Below are 23,085 nucleotides of genomic sequence, written 5' to 3' on the forward strand. Positions count from 1 at the left end.
GTCAAAGAACATTTGAGTTGTATCCCTTTTGGGAGGCTTATTGTGAATAATGGCATTACGAATGTACACAAGTATCATTTTTTGGTTCTTTTGTGTGTATGTGCCCAGAGTGGTAGCCTTTTGTTGTTACAAGACACCAGAACTGCATCTTTAAGGAACTGAATTCAGTAATTCCTGAATCCTTTTATACAACATCAGTTTGAATTCCATCATTCAATAAGTAAAGTCGAGTAATCCTATCCAGAGGCCACGTTGTACTGCCCATGTTTAATGGACTGACTAGCTCATAATCTTTCTGCTTCTCTCCATGCATCTCACATGCTCGGTTTCTAAAGTACATTGTTAAAGAAAATTCTTTCACTATAAAATGCAATTGAAAAAATGTGAAGGAATTTCCAGAAAGAGAATTAAAAGTCTTTATTGATAGCTGCATACATAATCAATTTTGGTTAATAACAGCAATTCTGATTCTAACCCACAATTTGAATTTTATGATGTTATGTTTTACTGAAGTTCACTAGGATTATTTGATTAGTTCAAAAAGCAGTATACTTCAAACAAAACCTTAATCCTGAAGGTCAAATTAAGATATATCAATTAATATGAACCAAGAGATCAACTTTACAGAAAAGAAGTTTTCATATAAATGGATGTTGTTTTATCCAACTACGTGGCTAAAAGTTTTCTATTTTTATTAAAACTTAATGAACATGAATATTTTTCTCACATGTCAATAATTCAGCATGAAATAAAGAACAGCTTCTAAGAAATATAAAAGTATTTGCAGCACAGGAATGACACAGATTTTAAATATATGTAATGTGATTTGTTTTATGGCCTACATTCCCTACAGTGTGCTTAAAACCTCATTAAATTTACCCAGAACCTTTACACTTTCATGTTCATGTAGTTTATATGTGATGTGGCATAACGTGAATACAATGTTGAACTTGATGCATTTCCCTTCCAAAATGGGTTTGGTTCCAGGTAATAGAAAAAAGGCAAAAGTAAATAATTCCAACATTTCTTTAGTATCCTTCTTTATGTCTCCCACACTCTACTGAATTTTATTACAGAATTATTTGCTGACTTCTTATTTATTTTATCCTTCAGTGAACCTCAAGGTAACACTTTCATGGATTCATATTTTGTTTCTTTTATGGAAATGTCAAAATACTCCTTCCTTTGAATGAAACTTTCTAGGGTGAATACTTATAAGTCCCTGCAGATTTACTCCAAGACAATTGTTGGTAATCCTGGAATTCATGGTTCACTAGGTGCTACATATTTTGTTAAACAATACACACACAGACACAGACACAGATACACATAGACACACACACACACACACACACACACACACACACACGAGTTTTAAGTCTAAAATATAAGTGCACAAAATTGTGGGCACTTACTTTTGTTTTATGAAGAGAGTAATTTTATATGATTCATTTGAATTATTGTTAGGTCACTGGCTTTTCAAATGAACCATGAAAAATTAATGACAAAATGTTTAATATTCTCCAAAAGGTTACCTACCTGGTAAGTAGTAAACATAATAAATGGCTATTTTATTCAGCACATTTTCAAATGAACTACTCCATTACACTATAAGGCAGCCTATAGTGAGGAATAATCTGGGGGTGAGCCTTTATTTCTGGACTCATTTGATGACTCACCCAGAGGCCTTATCTACTCATGTATGGCAGACAGTGAACAGCCATCAATATCACCAAGATCTGTGAGCCATGTAGAATCTTGCCCCTATTCCAGGCTTTCAGAGTCTGAATCTGAATTTCACAAGATTCCCACAGTATAATACTTTGTATGAACTGTAACTTTTGAAGAATACCAATCAAGGCTATCTTCATTTTTGTGACTCAGTGTTTAAATGTATGCAAAACCATCTAAATTCAAGCAGATTACTTGAAAATGAATGTACAAGTCATAAAAATGCAACCACCCTATGTTCATTGAGAAATAATGTTTTATGTTTGGTTCTTTACAAAATGTATCTTTCAGATGCACAAATGAATCCTCCATCATTTTCTCTCTGCACACCGATTTAGCTTATCCAGTAAAAACGTGCCGGTTAACATTACCTCTCCATGTGAATGTATCCTCAGTTTGCCATTTTACTTTCTGCAATACATACAAGCTATGGCTTTCTGTTTACTCCTAGAATTTCCAGGACTTAGACACAATCTGTGACATAATGACAGAGATTATTTGTTGCCACTAGATGGCAGTAACATCAATTTAATAATACAAAGCGAGTGCCAGCTTGCCTCAAGCAAGCATAGGAACAATGCCTCTATGTGGGTGAAAGCTTCAAGAATTGCTAGTTTTAATGGAGCAAGACTAGTGACAAATTAGAGAACACGTTTTAAAAATCTATGTTCAAATTTTGTTCTGCATATTTTCAAGATTAAAAACAATCCTGCTTGCACATCACTTACTCCAACTCTTGAGAATCAATTATTGTGAATAATTTTCTCTGGGAAGAGCTTTAGAATAGCTGTTTATTAAATAAAACACTTTGTTAGCATAACTATCTAAAACCTTCATCATCACAGGATTTAGGGTGTTTTATTATTTCTTTATGAGATCATGAAAATATAATTTCGAAATGCATAGGCTCAAAATTTTCATGATAATCATGCTGGTTTGATATGCTCATATTTCATTAGATGTCTTTCTAACAAATATTTTAGGAGCATCATAAGGAAATGTCCTATGTAAGTGAAGCAGTTAGGAATAGATGCATTTATAGCAAAATGATATCAGATTTTAGCACAATTAAATACATTTCTATTGACAGTCTACTTAGTGTTTAAATATGACTGCATACTGAGTGTTTTCACATGAATATTTAACAATTTTCTTAAGAAAAAAAAGAAAAGCTTTTTAATAAAACTGTAAGTTCCTTTGGGGATATAATTATGCAATCTCATTGTAGTCTTGATGTTTCACAGGATGAAAAACACATGTTAATGTTGATCAGAGTTGTCCTATAATGACCTGTGTTAAAACTAGAAAAGGGCAAGAACAGTGCTTTTCTAACTATGGTTAAAGCTAGGCATGCTTTTCTCCAAACTGTCACTGACTAGTGCTTCAATGTCTAAAACAAAAATGAGTAGGTAGAAAAATTTAAAGATATCAGAAAATCTATAATGTACTATTTGAGTAAATGCACACAAAATAACACAGTCAAATGAGTTTGCAGAAATTTCTAAAATGCACTCAATTATTTTGCATCTGTTTTCTGATTGGTATAAGGCAGTTCTCAGAAGAGTTTGGCCTCTGGACTACACTCTAAATAGACTAGACTGTTCCCTATCAGAGTAGAAGCTACAGCTAGCTGGAAAGTGAGCTTGGTTCTAAAACAATTCACGCATGGTGAAACCCAACAAAGTGAAATGGTTCAACATGAAGTCCAACTAGAGTTTCTTGCTCTAGCAAAGACAAGCTTTCTAGTTTCCCTTTGAATTTGGCTTCTTTGGCTATGTAGCATGATACAGCTAGTTTGCATGTAGATATTATGTAGTATGTGAAATAATTGCATTGCAACACTGAATTTTCACAAAGTACAAGATGGTACCTTCCATGTATTATCGCCAGGCACACAGGCTAATCGAAAACAGTCAGAACTCATTTGAGTCTATAACTGGGGAGAGAGCACTGTTTATTTCCTTATTTTTTTCTTTTGCACCTATCCCACCACCTCCCCCATCACAATGGCCATCAACTTCCCTGTTTTTCCTTCTGTTATTTGAGTCTGCACCAATGACCAAGGCAGGATCCAGAAATTCAATCTCGGTAATATATACTACTAGAAAGAAAAATGCAATATTTCCCCACACAATCTGATAGTGTCTAAACAGCAGTTCAGGTATGCACACATGTTCAGTCACAACAGCAAAGGCCAAATAAACAGCTTTTAGAAAGAATGCTAGTGCTGGGCCAATGGTAAATAGGCCTATATTTACATTTTTGAATCTAAAATTTCTATACTGTTTGGTCACTATCACATTAAATTTGCAAGAACAATTTGTTTACTTTCAAGATTATTCCATAATCATTGTGTGTCAGAACACTAATAATTAATTTAATAAATCTTCAATGTGCTTTTTCTTCTAATTTAATATACAACATGGACAAATGAGCCAATTTGTTATATACCAGAGAGGTTCACATACAAATTTTCTAAACTATGTAAATCTAGTTGCCAGAACTAAAACAGAAAACCAGAAAGGTTTACTTGTACTAATATTTCCCTACTTGGTGTCTTTGTTTTCAAAGGTGTATGTTTAAAAACATAAATTTATATTTGAAATATTAGTTAAAATAAGCAATATTCATCACTTTTTCATGATAAAATATAAAGAAAACAAACAAAATGTTATACCCATAATAAAATAACAATGAAACACTACTGATTTCAGTACCACATAAACCTCACTTAAAGCAAGTGGCCCTCAGAAAACTAATCACACAAGGAGTTTGAAGAGTTCACAAAAGAACTATGCTCTACTTTGCTAATGCTTCTTGGATCTAACCTACCAATTAATAATGATGATTGACTAAATCACTTATTTTATATATGCACACAGATCATAGTTCCTGAAAATCTTCGTATCTTTAAAAAATAAGTATGAATATTTGTATTGCTTAAATTTTAATGACTTACTTGAATACTAATGCATAAATCTCAAGGATTATGGGTAATGTGCATGTTTGTATATATGTGTTTGCCATATACGTCAATTAGGGCAAGTATTAAAAATATTTACAATAGAGAAGAATATACTGAATACATCTAAATCCAATGACAGCCAAAAGTAGGAAAAGTAAACAAGGTCAAAGGACACATTTGAAAACAAAATAAATGAGATGAGAGAAAGTATGACTAGGGATTAAATTTTAAATGAAGGTAACTTTGGATTCAGTGTTGTTTTAGAAATAGATTTTAATTATAAGTTGTTTAATAATTCTGAGTTGAATAAAGCATTAAATGTTATGCATACGCTTCTCAAATAACTGTAGTATAGTGGTTTTTCGAATCATGTACTTAATATTTGTCATTTTCAAGAAAAAAGAAGTCATATTCATAAAATATTTGAAGGTTCTATCATTATAACCTAGATATCTGCTATGACTTTGCTAATGAAAACGGTGATAACAACGGTGAAGAGGATGAGGTTAAGATTGAGCATTTACATGACGCTCACTACATGCCAATATTATGCTAAAATTTCCACGTTACTTAATTCTGTTGTGAGTTGCACTCATGAACTCACAGAAGACCTGGTAAGCTGAAAAAGAACTGCACAAGATCAAGCCAGTACAATTCTTCCATGGTTGGGAAAGGGCCCTGTTGATGGCCGCTGAGGGAGAGATTCAATCTCCTTTGGGGACACGGCACCTGGTAGATTGTTCATGTCTCATTGGATGCACACACCCATGCTTATATGGGCAGTGCTAACTGGGCTCAAAGAGTTATTAATAACAACAACAAAAAAGAGGAGAATAAATTTGAAGGAAAACGCAGTACGGGGCTTTAGGGAGCGTTGGAGTGACACAGTGGTGGATGGATATGATCAATATGCATTGCTTAAATGTATTAAACATTCAAAGGATAAAACAATTCTTTTAAAAAATTAAATTATAAATCATGCATCACAGTATTTCTTTCACTCTGTTTAAAAGCATCTGCTGAACACAAATCCATCTTTCTGAAAGACTGCAATAATTTCACAGCCTTTCTCGCAGACTCTTTTCATTTAGTAGTTAACCTTTAACAGTTTTCTCCTGGGATGAGCTCTATGATAGATTATCCAAGCCCATGTGGCTAGTCCTAAACACATGTGCATATAATCAACACTAAAACACTAAATGGACTCAGTGCAATATATGTGATATTGTGCATACATTTAACAATAATAGTGAAAGAAGAGATCAGAAAGTTGAGAGGACAGGGAGTATATTGGGGAAGGAGGTGGGGGAGAAGGGAGAAAAATGATGTTCATATAGTAACCATGCATGAAATTCTTGAAAAATAAAAAAAAATGTAAATCCATTCATATTTTTTGATCAAATTCTCAAATAGTTTTCCATTTGACTAAGGAAAAAGTTCTACCTTCCTGGGCCAGAAAGAAGGCTCAGCAGGTAAAGGTTGTTATATGCCACATTCTCCTTTGTGTAGTGCATATAGACACATATGCATGGGTACGTATATACACATTTTCTTGTTATTTTTGTTTAACATTGTTGTCTCTTATGCTTTGAGGTTACTGCTAATTAAATCTTTGAGTAACAAATGTTATGAATAAAAATATATTTTAATATTAGAGCTGGACATAAATTCATTTAAAAAAATAGCATTTTATAGAAAGTAGGGGTTAATACAGCCAAAATACATACTTTAAATTATTTTAATGAGTAATATGGAAAAAAGAAATTTTTGGTTAGGAAATATAATTCAGTTTTATAGTCCTTGACTGGCACATATAAAGCCTTACATTCAATTTCCAGCATCAAAAAGCAAAAGTAATATTTTTATCACCCACTGCATCTGAGTTCAATCTACCTATCTATCATCTATCTATCTATCTATCTATCTATCTATCTATCTATCATCTATCTATCTATATCATCTATCTATATAATGAGGCATTAGTTTATTACAGAATTAACATTTTATTTTAAGTATTAAGCAAACGAGGAGCCATGGTCCTGAAAGGCAATGGCAATGTCCAAAGATTAGTTGTATCCCATTGAAGAGACATCGTCTAACCCCAATACAGAAAGGGCTACACCCAAAATTTCATTAGATTTGATAAGTAGATCTTCTCACTGACAAAGCTTAACTCCAATACAAATATTATTTTCAGTAGAGAGAAACAATATCCCAATGTTAGTATGATACTACTGAATTTGGAAGTATTCATTCCAAAAGGAAAATAAGTTATTTCAGGGAACAGATACATTAAATTGGAAGGTAATTAGTTCTGTTGTCTTTTCTCAAGAATAGGACTGCACTTCAGCTTGGTAAATTCAGCAGATATTATGTAGAAAAGGTGAGTTAAAAGTACTTTGGCTTCAAGGCTGGAGAGATGGCTCAGCATGTAAGAGCATTTACTGATCTTGCAAAGAAGCCAGGTTCAGTTCCCAGTCCACACATGGCAATTAACGACCATCTTTAACTCCAGTTCCAGCAGATCCGGCCCGTATGAGTACACATGTAATACACTTACATACATGCCGGCAAAATACTCAAACATATATAATTAAAATGAATAAAATCTCTAAATATTCTGGCTTTACATAAATACCTTACAATCCAGAGTCAGACTCTCATTTTATGCCTTATACCAGCGTATGAAATTAGAATAGTTGAAAAATAACTGTGATATGGTGTGTTACAGAAAAACATTAAAATCATATAGCATTCAGATAGCCAAGACTTACTGTTATTTTGGAGTTTTCCATTTATACTATCGCTTTAATTATCGATAATCTGAAAGGAAAAGAAAAATTAAAATATTATCAATTTAAAAATATTCATAAACTAATATCCAATTTGTTCTGAGAGAAGATATCAAATCTAAACTATCCTTACTAAACTAAAATTTCTAATAGATTTAGACATTTCTCTTCTAACATGTGCTATAGGAAATTAGCTTCTATAATAAAAAATCACTATACAATAGGTTACTAGGTTATTTTCAGGACTGAAGAGATGGCTCAGCAATTAAGAGCACTTGTGGTTTTTGCAGAAGACCGGGGTTTGAATCCCACCACCCACATAGCAGCCAACAACCATCTGTAACTCCAGTTCCGGGGAATTTGATTCCCTCGTCTGTCTTCCACAGGCACTGCATGAAACAGGTATACTTAAATACATGCAGGCATATCACTCCTGCACATAATACAAATAAAGTTATTTACTAGAAATAATCCATGTCAAACACTGAATATTTGCTTTCTAAGCTGAAAATATATAATTCTTAAAATTAAAATTCACAACAATCAAAATTAATTAAACTATTAGCCTAACCACAGTTAGAGTTCTATGAAGTCAAATTGTGCTGTTGTCACCATGATTATTGTTTATTGAGCAGCAAAAATATTTCAGAAAGATTGTTATGTGAGTGAATGCAAAAAATACTGCCTCTCCTTGTGCTTAGTATCTATGAATATATGACTATGTTTTCCAACACAGGCATTATTAGTGATGGGTGCTTTTGAAATACAAATTTATATATTAAATTAAATGTAGTATGAAAATTTAAGATTTTGGATTGTAATATTAAATGCACTATTTCAAATTCTTTGAAAACATTTTTCACAAAATAGTGTTATGTTTTGTTTATAAGGCATTTCTTACTCTGTCAGTCCAAAAAAAGATTATTTATCCATAACACTAACTAAAATAACTTTAAATGAAGTGAAGATTGGGGGAGGGATTACAAATGATATTCCAACTCTATTCCTAGCTACAAATATTAACAAAATGATTGATGGACTAGTCCAGTTTTTCAAACAGCAGAATATTAATGTAGGCAGTAGAGAGAATATTTTCCTCTGTTGACCTAGTTCATTCATAGTTGGCAAAATATTTGGAAACTCAAACATTCAGTAAGGCTAGTCTCCAGACCATGAAAATGCAGAAAGAGGAAAGCAGAATGGAAAATTATAACCCAATGCTTCAAAACTTTAAGCTAATATTGCCTAAATTTTTGTTTCAAAATCCTAAAAATAAATAATTTATATACATAACATGTATTACATGTTTTCTCAATGAATAATTATTTTCAATTAAAAGAATTCATTTATTATTTTTATTTTATTGCATCATTACCTACATATGTGTAAATATATCTGTGTTGTGTAATGCCTGTAGAGGTCAGAAGAAGGTGTCGGATCCTCTGAAACTGGAGTTAGAAATGGCTGTAGCCACCATGTGGGTGCTGGGAATTGAATCTGGGTCCTCAACAAGAGTGGTCAGTACTATTAACCATGAGCATCTCTCCAGCACAGCTTTTCAGAATTTTTAAACTTTATCATTATTGTGTTAGCGTGTGTGTGTGTGTGTGTGTGTGTGTGTGTGTGTGTGTGTGTGTAAGCACGTGTTTGACACAGTGCATATGTGGAGGTCAGAGGACAAGGTTTTGGAGTCAGTTCTCTCCTTTCACCTTCACATCTTCCAATGACCTGACGCATGTCATCAGGTTTTCACAGAAAGCATATTTGCAGGTTGAGCCATCTTACTGGCTCATGAAGAAATAATACTTGATCTGGTTAATGGTGAGGTAAGCTATTTAAATATTGACAATAAAAGCATTGTGCTGTTAACAGTCAAGTACTGATACACCTGCATTTTTAAAATATGATGGAAGCTTAGTGGGTTTTGTATTCCTAACAGGACATAGGAGAAAATAAAAAATCCTTAGTTGACTGTCAGTACTTGAAATTGGTGATTGGCTAGAAACCCGGGACGGTCATTTCCTAAGTGTGTGATAAAAGCATAAAAAATGCCAGCATAAGACTAATCTTAACATGTTTGAAACCTAGGTATAGACTCTATTTGACTTATTTTCAACCCTTCATTTAGAGAAAAAAAAATTGAACTATTAACTACTATAAGGTGCACTGTATTTCCTCTGCAACAAACCTTTCTAAGGTGCTGGTCTAAGGCCACAATTCTAAAAAGACAGAGAGCAGGAAGTGCCTGTAGATCACTACTACTAGATATTTGTGTATTTGATTATTTAGAGATCATCTGAACACTTGAAGCAACTGGTTTGTAACTTGATTTTATTTTACTTTCTTTTCTTAATTTTTACTTATTAAATATTCTAATAGTGAAATATATGAGAAAATACATATAACTTCCACCTTTTTTTTTGTCAATGATCAAAATATTGACAACTTGTTGGAAACATCCCAGGTTGGCTCACAGCATCTGCCTATTTAATTCAAGACCACTGAGGCCCAGGTACTCCGTTTTGTTAGAGAAAGTAATGATTGGGCAGGAGTCTTTGGATTATGCAACAGAATCAACAGACTTAAATTACAAAGGAGTATTTCTCCCTGACTCCAAACTTCCATTATGGGCTGGCAGGGGAATGTCACTAGCTATAACAACCTGGGTAGTGAGGACAATGGAGGAGTTGCAATGTCAAATATGGAAAATGACAAGTATAAGAAGGAATATGAATACTGGCATTTAAACATTCTGGCCACAGCACACACTTTTTGGCCACAACTAGTTTTCTAGCTCTATCTAAATCATAAGAGGGCCAGGAAATGGTGAACAATTACATCATTTGCCCAATGGAAAAAAGCACAAATATTTAATGCTTAATGTCCACAGCAAATCAGTGTTCACAATTTAAAGTGAGTTTTTTTCTTTTTTGAGTAGTTTGTCCTAAATTTATGTTATATCCTGAAATTATTAATTTTTCAATTGTTGCCTGGACACCACGAAGCACACATGAACCCACACACTTATTACGGCATGCACAGTACCTGAGCAAACTCAAGCTAGACAGGGGCCCAGCATGGATGGGGGAGGTGGGCAGGAAGCCCCAGCCCTGAGGATCTATTGCCAATTGATAGACAGTGGAAGAGGAAGAGTCAGTTTTCCCCACTGGTGTGAAGTCTGCTAGGTTAATCAGACTCCAAGGCAAAGACTCCACCAAAGAGCACTTGGGAAATTAGACTCTGTAGGCCTTAAAATTTTTTAAAAAGACAAATGATAGAGGACATGAAGTTGTGGGGAGTAGTAAGGTGGGGACGGAAAGGGAGGAAAGGGTCTAACTATGGTCATACATGGCATGAAATTTTCAACTCAATGAAAGTATTAAAAAGTTATTGTTTAAAAAAGAAAAAAGAAAAGCAGAATAAATTTTGGTATTTTTTTAACCGAGATTGAAATCTATTTGACTGAAATTAAATCTATTTTAACCACATCAATCTAGAATGAAACAGGCTAATTCAAATATATAAACTATACAACTCATCATTAAAATTCTTCTGCAATTAAAGATCCTTACAAAAGTACAAAAAGATGATTTATATTTAAACGCTACAACACAATGACAAATTTTTTGGGGGAAAATTAATGCCAATGGGTTATTTAAACAGTGAGTAAAAATAAGGATTCCTGGACCTTGGCTATTATTATGACTTACTCTGTCTGGTATTTAAGCGCAGGAATTTATATTTTATGATGCACCTGATATAAGTCCCTGAGTGCCAGGTCCACATTGTGAGCAGTGATGCAGTGACTGGCTATTTTCAGGAAGCACTCGCATGACATTAACAAGGAAGAGATCAGGAGGGGTTCCCAATCTATGGAAAACTTTACTTAGTTCTCGAAATAATGTTTTTAAAAACACATCAAGGAGCCAGTCATAGTGACTTACATCTGTAATACTGGCCCTTGGGAGGCTGAGCCAAGAGAATTGTCCTAAGTTCAAACCCAACCTGAGTTACATAGTGAGTTCCAGGCAAGCCTGAACTACAGAGACTTTCTCTCGCAAATAAAAGTTAATTTAACTTAATTTAGAAAAGCAACAAAAGAATATCTGGCTTGGTCCCCAAAAAGGAACATCAACGCAGACATTGCCTCCCTATTTTGCATGAGACTCTTGAAAAACTGCCACTGGCCTGCATTTAAATTATGGAAAATAGGAAATCGCATTCTCTTTGAAGATTGTTCCCTCTTTGAGATCATAATCCAGATTTTTTTTCCTTTAAAATTAGACTCCTGTGTTCAACTTCTTATTCAACATCTCCACTTGGAAAGGCCAGACAGGCCAAACTACACATGTCCAAAATTAATTTCTAGACATTCATTCTGCAAACCTCTCTAAGTGAAGTCAATTCTATCTTCATCAGTGATAACTGTCCTTTTATTTATTTAGAGTCAACCCCTTGGAAACCAGCCTTGATTTTTTTTTCTATACTGTTTACTTAACTAATTTCTTAAATATTTTCTCTATCTTTTGGCAGTAATGTGCTTTCCTGGTAGAGAAAATGGATCCCCAGATTTCAGTTTTTGGAATATGCGTGGTGCAACCACACCATGGTTAGCAGTGAGCAAAATAAAGGGACGATCTAGGAAGTGATTAGTCTAGTGGTTCCTGCTGAGTTGGAGGAGAGGGTTCCAGCATTCTTCATTCATCCTGCTCTGCTGATATTCCCTTCATCATCGTCTACCTGCCAAGATGACCTGGATCTAATGATGTCACTGCTCTGCCCAGAGACTTCCTACTGGATTCAGAGTAAGATCCAGATCTTAAACGAAACTTCAAAGCCTACAGGAAATCAACTAGACCCCTCCACCAGACTCTGGTCTCATCTGCTACCCTTTTCTCTGACTTTTGAACATGCCAAACATGCCCGTGTCACAGCCTTCACACTTCCCATTCCCCACACTAGTAATACATTTTCTCTGCTGAGAAGTTTTATTACTTCCTGACCTTTGAATAAATAACAGCACCTAACCAGGAAAATCTGTCCTGAGCAATGAAGAAAAAAATGGCACAATCTCCTTCAGGCTTTAATTCTTCAACTTGCTTTATTTTTCTTTACTGCACATTTTACCACCTGACATTTACAAATATATGGATGGTTACTAATGTTAATATTTATTAGTGTCTATCTCCTTAAGGGCATTCCCATTGACTCACAGTTTCATGGCTGGTTCCCATGACATGATCTACCACCTAATGAAGTAATAAAGTCTTATTGACTAAACAGGCATACAATATAAAAGCAAATAAGCAAAGATGCTAATTCCAAAATGAAAAGTGCCATGAAGCAAATGAAAGAGAAGACGGAACTATCCATGGGGTGGAGAAAAGTGGCTTTTGCGTAGCTGACAGCTAAGAGGTGATTGGTAAGCTAATGTCATAATGAAAACGTAACTTTATAGATTTATAACTTTATAGACTTTATAGCCTTGCATGAATAAAAATTCATCCTTTTTAGTGTGTTCTGGAAGAACTAGTGAAAACAAATCAGTCGTTAGATGTGTTCTCAAAAAGCTCACACTGAACCACATTTCATTTAAAGGTGAAGGAAACTAGATAGAAGGGCAGATCCTTTCTAATACCTGCTCCAAACAGGGTCATGTATTGGAAAACCCGAGGAGAAATTCTTATCTGTACAGGACTTTACTGACTGTACTTCTCTCTGGCCATACCTTTGAAACCAGAGTTTGAGCTTAGTAGTCTCATCATTAATAAGAACCAAAACATTATAGGGATGAATGTGTTCTCTAAGCATAGAAATTAGCTCAGCAGTAAACAAGGACTAATCTCCATTCAGTGTCCAGTTAAGTATACTACACCAGAGAAAACTGGGAAAAGATTACCGGGAAGGTTCCCCAGAACTCAGATGCCCCCACCTCAAAGAAAAATGATTGGCATATAGATTCCACAGGCTAGCATTAAGGTTGCCTTTGAAGGCACAGAAGGAAGGCCAACAGCAACGTTGGCTTTCAGGATTCATTCATGACCTCCTGGACCCCCAAACTAAGCATAACTAGTATCTAGAGCTTGAAATATTAACAGGAGTAAGAGTTTCCAGCTATACCTTACAGAGGATTTTTTTTTTTTTGTAGTGTGTGTGTGTGTGTGTGTGTGTGTGTGTGTACATGCTTCATACATTGGCGGTCAGAAGACAGCTTGTGAGAACTGGTCCTCTCTACCATGTGAGTTCACGGGTATGTGTTCCTCTTGAGTGCATGTATGTATGGAGATATGCTTCTATGCAAGTGTGAATGACATAGTTTGATATTGGGGGTCCTCCTCCATTGCTCTTCACCTAATTTTTTAAATAGGGTCACTCAATGAACCTGTATCTCATGAATTCAGCTAGGCTGACTGGCTAATAAGCTTCGAGGATCCCCGTGACTCCAGTCCCTCCAAGGTTGGGGGTGTAGGTGCCTCTAAGTCTGGCTTTGAAGTGGGTGCTGTGGATTTGAACTTATGTCTTCATAGTAGTATGGCAGACACTTTATGATCTCAGCCATCTGCCCAGCCCCTACCTCACACAATTTTATGCCTTTCTGCCCAGACATTTGCCCTGTCACAACACAGTAATCAAGACAAAAAGAAGAAGCCACAATTTTTGCTTCTACTGAAACCCTCCCTCTCCTCCTCCTTAAATCCATGTCTGTTACAGTTTAACCACCTTTTAATAAGTCTCTTGCAAATCCCTCGAGTCTCTTGCCTTCTTCTTTTAAAAACTTTCTTATCCTCAAATCAGAATTATTTGAGATATTGATAATACTTCATTCCTCCAAAATAATATAAATTATTGGAGAAAAGGACAGTTATTTCCATATTTTCCTCAGTGTTGTATTTCTTCTGCACAGAATGTGCTATAAGTATGTGTGTAATTAAATACAATTTGTTCTAAGACAAAATGGAAACTTGGATGTGTGAGGTCACTACTATTGAAGAAGAAAACAGTGTGGGGATACACAGCACAGAGCAGTCAGTGAAGGAAGTCAGTTTGAGAGAATGCAGAAAAGGAGCAGTGAGTGGAGGGAGTTGATGGTGTTGGCCTCAGCTGGCACAATGCCTTGCGCACAGTAAATACAAGATAATGTCTGTTGAATGAATAATTAGTTGAATGATCAAAAAGAAGATAAAAGAAAATAAATAACTATTAATCGATAACCTTAATTCTGAGTTCATCATTTTAAGGCAAATAGATTTCAGTAGAAATTGAATTACTGGCATAAAAATGAGATACTGAAGGGATGAGCCATGAAACATCTGGCTACCTTACCTGTCTTACATTCTTCTATAACAAAACATTTTTTTTAAAAAAATTAAACACAAAGCACAAAAGCAGTCAGAAGAAATGAAAACTCGACCCATTTATCCATAAGGAACAGGATGAGGAAATCTGGCTCTAGTTCAAGATTAGAGCCAGGAACCCAATCAAAACTTTCACCAAGATCCTCAAAATACTTGACATGCTAATTCTCACTCACAGACCAGCAGCACTTTAGCCTCCTGGGTTTTATTAGAAATGCAGAATTTCAGACTCCATTCCAGAAACTTGACTACACTTTTGAATACTAACAGTATCTGTAAATTGGTGTAACTTTTTTTTTTCCTTTCAGTGTTGGAGATGGAAACCAGGACCTCATGTTTGCTAGGCAGTATCTCTGCCACTGAGACACATCCCCAGCTCACCTCTATTTGAAGAATTAAAGTTAGCTGTTTAGATTATATGAAACTAGATACAAATCTGCCTACATTCAAATATATATGCATATATATGCCATGTCACATACACCAATACACACACACATATACACATATGCAAGTATATTTATGGGAATAGATGACCATGATATATAAATGTTATCCTTATTAAAATAGAGTAATAATATAAATAACATTCATATCACACAAATATAATTAATATAGTTCAAAGAAATTTTACAAGTACTATTCAGCAGTACTACATTAAGTGATGCTACAATTTATGTAAAGTACATGAAGCTAAACATGAATTAAAAATGAATATGGTTTAGGATCATAAAAGTGGTCTTTAAAGAAAAAGGTATTTAGAAAAACAAACTTTATCAAAACAAAATTGAGCAGTCTGGTAAGATTTAAAAACTATTCATTCAAACATTTATCTGTTGGAGAGAAATGAATCCCAAAGAATATTAAAAAATGGTTGGATTCCATGTGTAAAAACAAAATTGAGAGATGCTTTCTTCAACATGTTAGCTTTATGGAGTCTGCATACAAACACAGGCAGGCATGATAGCTATGTGCAGTGGATTCAATATTCAACAAAAACATGAAGGCTTGGTCATGCCAGTTAATAGAAATGCCTTTTTGATCTCATTGTAGCAATAACATTCAGAAAGCAGAGCGACGTAGGACTAAACAGAGCTTCTAATAACCACACATACACCTTATCTTCAGGTCAACCAACGCGCAAAGGCGGGAAGCTCATCTCCTTTCACAGGGGAAGAGAAATTTTATTTTGTGTTTTTATATTTCACACTAAACATTTTTTTAAAGTACTTGAAAGATCAGAGTCGAGTTTCACACCCAATTAATGCAGTTTTCTAGTATAAGTATTTCTGAATACATTATAAGATTTTTCCCATCTGTTTATCACTATTTCCCTACCACAGGAAAAACGTAAATAGGAGAGTAAATGTGTATGTAAATAAAAAAGTTTGCTCTTTAAAACTGAACAATTATAGTGTTTATAAATTTACATGGTGTAAAAAATTTGTACATTCAGTAAATGCTTGTCATTCAAATTTTCATTTGAGATGCTGGAGAGATGGTTCAGTAGTAAAGAGCACTAGCTACTCTGGCAGAGGACCTGGCTCAGTTCACCACATCCACATGGGGCTAACACCCATTCATAAATAATTACAGTTCCAGATCTGATACCATTTTCTCACCTCTGCAGGCATTACATGACACAGTGCACTTATACACATACAGGCAAAACACTCATACACTTAAAAATAAATAAATAAAATTTTAAAAGTCTGTTTGAAAATCTTTGATGTGTAATTATTACACACTGATATGTTTTCAAATTTGGAAGATACTGTTTGATGAAGGAACAGTACTAGATTTTTACATAGAAAAGATAATTTTATAGTTCTAAAATTTTGTATGAATTTCAAGTGAAGATATAAAATAACTATTTCATGAGTTTTTATTGGCTACAGAGTTTTCAGAGTATAATGTTCGTATGCTCACATCTTTTTTATAGCTATCCAACATCTAATATGTGTTGAAACACTTATTTCACATATACACATGTGCACACAATAGCATCTAAAACCTCTATGAATCCCCATCATGTTTAGAATTCATATATGACTTATGGTACATGTGACATATCCTTTGAGAATTTTCACTTCACATTACCCTTTTTCCTCTTGTTTACAAGTAAGGTGCACAACTAGTGTCTTTATTTTATCTTTCACTTACTGGTTGGAGGGATCATATCCTTGCCATCATGACTCTTGCGTTCATTACACTTTTAATTGTGCATCTTTCTAACTGAGCAGCACTGCTAGCCGATAGAAACAGAACTCAGAAAGTATATGAAATTCAGGAAATCAGCTTGGAGAATTCTGGGAATTCAAAGTATTAAAGTATATACTCAAATTAGGACAAATTATATTTAGGTGGTCTGTTCTCAAGATATCAAGTATATGTAACCTGTTTTCACATTACCCTGTGGATTCCATGAAAGTCAAGTCCATGTATTAGATTTGAATTCCCAGTGAAGGTTCAATATTTGAACCAAAATAGACATTTAGATTATTTTACTAAATTTGTGGGCATATAAACTGAAGTGCTTAGTGTTTAGGATGCAAGAAATTGAGGAGGTAAATTGGAACCACAATATAATTATCCCAGGTGTTGTGCAAAGTTGATCTCCAGGCACCTTTCAAAACCTGTCACTATAGAACTGATTGCTGTAAGGTAAGGTCTGAGTCCATTCAGGGTTTTAAGGTCTTTATTAGCTAGCCAAATATCTATGATTATAATCCTCCCATAATTAGAGATTGTACATCTAACCTATCCTAGCAATCGAGCATGTTAAAACCAGTTGGGAATAGAATCTTTTATCTGTCAAAATGTGTACTTACAATTCAAAATTTATAGATTATTCAACTTTGCTCACCTCTAAGTAATCTCCCTCAAGATGTAAAGCAGGTCAATATGTATGATAAAATGCCTAAAATTAAATGAGGGGTGATACAAAAGTGTACACTGCTTAAAGATTTTGCATGTCAGTTTTATACAACTTAAAGACAATGAGGTGAGGCTGTGTTAGAGACAGCTTTAAAGGACATCTGGCTGTTTCCTGAATATAGATGTCAGGACATTATTTAGATATGATTTGATAATTATATATTAGAGAATAAAAATGTCTTGTCTCTTTGTTTCTTGAGACAGAGTCTCACTATGTAGCCCAAATCAGCCCCAACTTCTGACTTTCCTACCTTGTCCTCTCTAACGCAGTGACTATTAGCCTTTTCTACCAGACCTGACTAATATGTAACTATTTTAATAGAAGATAAAAGAAAAACACAAATGTTTTTCCCGGTAAGTTAGAGAGGTCAAAAAAAGGTAAACAATATGAATTTCTGATGTGATAAAGAAAAGCTATTGCCCAATATCTTCCATGACTACCCATCCTTTGTAGCTACATGATTAATTTAGAGAATTTGAACTTATATCACTGTAGTCATAACTTACCTATAGACATGGATTTGAGAAGAAATCAGGCAACAGTGTGTCAGTAAATACCAACAACCAGTCTCCAAGAAAGAAAAAAAGAAAAAAAAAAAAGGCAAACACATACTATGCTGGTACTGGTGGTCCTCAAACAAATCTTGTTATTGATGATTTGAAGCTAGGGAAACTTGTCAATGAAAGTGAATTTTAAATTAGCAAATAAGGGAAAACATTGGGAACCAGAAAAGATAATTATCAGCATTCAGGTAAATGACATTTGTTGAAGCTGAGCCGGGCTATCTGTTAATGAGAATGAGACTTGGGCACTTTTCATTATCAAGTTGTGTCTAGTGAAAAAAAAAGTAGGCAGGTAAAAGTGGGTTGATCCTATGTGGTTTAAGCCTGCTCATCATGGAATTAAAAATTATGTTTATAATTTTGTAAGCAGTTGATTAAATTGTAATCATTGTAATTATTGACACCATTGTAAAATGATGTCAGCTATATACCTTTCTTAGGGGTATACATGGCTCTTTCAAATGCCCTGAACACTGTGTGCCTAGGTATCTAGTTTAACATATGGAACCCATAAGGATTAAGACATCCTTCTCATATTTACTTGCCTCCTATCTTTCCTCAGAATATCTACAAATAATATTGAAAGTAATATGTCTCAGGATTCTAATTCAGAAGTGTATCTCTAGTCACACATATCTAGTCTCATTGAACATAAAGTAGGCATTTAGCAATCAGTAGTTATGATAAAGAAAGAAGTACTCAGTTCCTTCAAAGGGTCATTTGAAAGTTTAAGAAATAATACAAAAGTAAATGCAGAAGATTTTGCCCTGCCTTTATAAGAAATATTTATTGAGCATGTACTATGTTCAAGACATTAACACACACTAAGGCAAGAGAAAGTTTTAATCTGTTTTCCTTCTAATGGTAAGTTACATAAGTCTAATTAAGGTTTCCTTTTTTCAAATGATTTGATGGCATATAATAATTAATCTAAAATTTAATTTAAAGGAATGTGTCAACCTAGTATATCTTGTTATATGAATGTGGTTTTGTTACAAATTATATAAAGTATATAGATATACTCATCCACCTCATACCTCAGGTAATAGAGAACCATTTTAGGAAAAAAGCTGTTATTTTCCCCTCAAATATTCTAAATATTCTCATCTCCCTATTAATACATTAAAGTAATAGTATTTGACAAACTATCGACTTGAGTTAAAATATTGCCAATTTCTACATATGCTCATATTGTTGTTAGTGCAATAATTTATGTTCACATATATTTATTCATAAAATTAAATGCTTTAGGAACAAAAGAGCAAGACTACGTTAAAGGTTAACGAGAGAAAAAAAGAGAGAATCTCTCTCAAAACAGACTTTGTGGCACAGTTTCTTTTCCTTTTAACCACAGCTCACGAAGTTTAAAGCAATGTGAAAGCCATACAGCATTTGGCTTCGTTTAGTTTTGTTCTGGGCAATTGACAGGTAAGTTTCCCAACCAAGAAAGATCTGGCAATTGACCTTTGGCAGAAATTATGAACAGCTTTTACTTCAGAGTATCTCTAATGTAGAATTAACTCAGCATTTTGTAAGTTACAAATGAAACTAGAATGTGACTGATTCAAGTTAATATGCTCACGGCTTATATTAATGTAAGAATTATTAGTAAACTAAATGGCAATTCTTCCTTAGTTTATTTTTTTATTCCACATGCCTTCTTCAGCAGAAAAGAAAATACATCTCAGCACATTCAAGTTGAGGTGAACATATCAACACATCCAAAGAAAGAAACCAATATGCATGTATTTACCCACAAATTCAGGTATACCTAGCTCAAAATCAAAACCACTATAGAGAAACACACCGAAAAAATATTTTTCCCATTTCTCACTGAAAATCATAAAGTTGTCCCAATCATGGTTTTAAATACTTAATTGCTTTTGTAATGATATAAGGAAATACTCCTTTAAGATAAATATTTGTAATCAATTTATATATGTATGTCTGCATGATGCTAAATTATAGAAAAATACATTGCTTGCTCTCTTTAACATTGCTAAAAGTTGTTATATATTGTCAGAGGAATGTTTTATCTAATAGTTATGTATATGTCTGTATCTTATATGGTAAGTATAGAGCTTTCCTAATGACACAGAATACATTACATTTAATATTTGTCAAATTTTTGTTCAAATAGCATTAGCTACTAGTATCTCATGATTCAAATGTAATCACTATTAATTTCACTTACAGGAATACTTGCAGCTACAGAATCATTGAATAAAATGCAAAGACATGAATTGGGAGCAGAACTGTTGTCAGAAGCTATTGGTTTTGCTATGGATTTGAATTCTCAGTGAGCACATCTTCAAAGGCAGAGGGTTCTTTCACTTTCTTAAAATAGTAACACTATATCTAGTAAGTTTCTACCCAAACCTTCTGTCTTCTGATATAATTAAACCAAATAAATGAGCATAAAAGTGGGAAGTTCTTGGGTAAAACATTGATGTAAATATGGCCAGGTAGAGAAAAACAGAAGAGTAGGTATCTATGTTACAGTTTAGGAGGGAAAAAGGAAAATTTTTTAAATAATATCAATCCCAAAGCTATGCTAACAACAGACTCCACAGTCCTGCCAGTGGGAGAAGAGTGTCTTGACCCTTTATCTTTGTTCACATAAAACCCGGAAAATGAGAAATATGTTTATCATTGCTGTTTGTTTTACAAAAATTTATTTTCTTTATCTAAACTTGCATGAGAAAAAAAAAATTCTATTCGAAAATAGTCCAAGTCTGTTCCTTAACAGTCATGTGACTTTTTTTTTTTCCTGCTAGCCATGTGCTCCGTATCATTTTACTCTGAAATAACTGCGATTTCAGATCAACCTGCCTTTGCTTATCATGCACGGCATACCCCATGAGGGAGCCTGAGAACAGACTCCCTTGAAAAGCAGGGTTCTCATAGTTGGCCTGTAACCATGGAAGCAGATGCCGTTTTCTTCTTACCCTGCTTACCTCTTTGCAGCCTCGAGCTGCTCCCTATTGTTAAAAGGGGTACGCCTTGATTCTTCTTCATCATGACCGAACTTGCCTCTTCTTCAAAGGGCATGATGCTGCAGGTCATTGGTCTAGACTGTTTGCACGGTCCAGAGAACAGCCTTGATGTAACCCTTGCTCCGTCTGAGCCACACCACCAGCAGTGCATCTGCTGACTGGAGGGGGACATTGGAGATCCGTATTTGAAAAGAAGTCTGTTTGATTTTGCCATTGTGCCTTTTCACTCATCGATCGAATGAATATCGAACCTTCTGTCGTTGCATGTGTGAAATAGATAGCTTAGCAAGCACTTTTGTGCCCAACCTGTGCAGTGGGCCAAAAGGTTTTTATTTCAGTCTCAATATTTTTTTTTCTTCAGATTTTTATGAATTTTGTGATGGCTTAAATTATTTGTGTGCCTTTATCCAACTGTTTTGATGACTGTTTCAGTAACTTTGCCAGCCTTGATTTTGTTTGGGTATCAAACTGAACATTTTCTTTTCTGTCAGCTGTTTGTTTTCTTTTGTAGCTGTTTTAAGGACATTTTTTTTACTTTTATAAATAGAAGTGGTATAACTTTTCCTGTACCCTATAAAGTGAAAAAACTGATTTATTCTTTTAAAGAGATGTTTTGATGGTTTCTCTTATTTAACAGCCTTAAATCCAGAAGGTGAACAACTCACGGTAATTTCAGTGATTGTAAGAGTAAGTAAACCAAATAATGACATTGATTTCAAGTTTAAACAAAATTGTTTGATAATCTCTGTTTTAAAACAAATTGCTTTATTCTTTAAAAATTTGTGATTATATTATTCTGAAGCATTGTAATATACTTAAAGCACATAAATTTATTGTGGTTTATGAAAGGAACACCACTATAATTTGATATATTAAATAAATATGGTATATTTATAACATATGCATGTCCTAATTTAACTAGAAAGTACACTGGACTTTGCATTTCATTTTTAATACAACTGAAATTCACTGCAAGTCATCAATAACTGATGTAAATAGCTGATGGACACTATACCACCTGCTCATTCCAAATGTACTCTTTCCCTGTATCCTTATGAAACAGACTTCAAGATGTCTCATTTGCTTCAGCACAGAGATTAGGAAGCATTGAATGTGTGTGTGTGTCACTAGGAGTGATTTGGTTTGGTTTGAAGAAACCAGTATTTCATACTTTAAGGCCATACCTATTTTCTCTAATTGCCACAGGCAAAAGGGAGGTTCATGACAGAATAAAGAAGGTTATTATGCCAGATGAAACATAATTCATAATGATTACTCTTTCCTTCCAGGCTTAAGTAGCACAAGATTACTTCTAAGTTGAATTTTGTGGCAAGACATAGGAGCTGATTTTTTTAAAACATAAGGGACAGAAAGAAAGCAGTGAACCCATTTCTCTTTGGCTTGGAATGTCGATTTTGTGTGTGTGTGTGTGTGTGTGTGTGTGTGTGTGTTGCATTCTGTTTCACCTAACATAGAAGATATATGATGGCCAGAAGGGGGTCTGACGAAACAGAGGGGATAGGTGGGAATGGTAGGAAATAAGAAACTTAGAGCAAACGAAGCCATGGCTTTTCTATAATAGATGGTGGGATACGATGTGTTAGATGTATTTCTTTTGCATGCACATACAGCATTCTTACTTTTTTATTCAACAAACATTTGAGCTGCAAAAGTAGGTAACTTTTTCATAAAATTTTTATGCCTTAGGTAATATTTTCTCTGTCTCATAGTCTTAAGAAGAAATA

General features: G+C 34.3%; 1 long non-coding RNA gene across 1 annotated transcript in view; it reads right to left on the bottom strand.

Annotated features, from left to right (window-relative positions):
* LOC108491745 overlaps positions 1–23,085 on the bottom strand; it is a 374,575-nt gene that overhangs the window by 205,940 nt on the left and 145,550 nt on the right. The window contains exon 3 of the long non-coding RNA XR_001872896.2: positions 7,471–7,519. This is a non-coding gene — a long non-coding RNA (uncharacterized LOC108491745). The remainder of the gene's footprint in view (positions 1–7,470; positions 7,520–23,085) is intronic.

Source organism: Nannospalax galili, unplaced genomic scaffold (genome assembly GCF_000622305.1).
Source record: "Nannospalax galili isolate Female #2095 unplaced genomic scaffold, S.galili_v1.0 scaffold266, whole genome shotgun sequence".
Lineage (NCBI taxonomy): Eukaryota > Metazoa > Chordata > Mammalia > Rodentia > Spalacidae > Nannospalax > Nannospalax galili.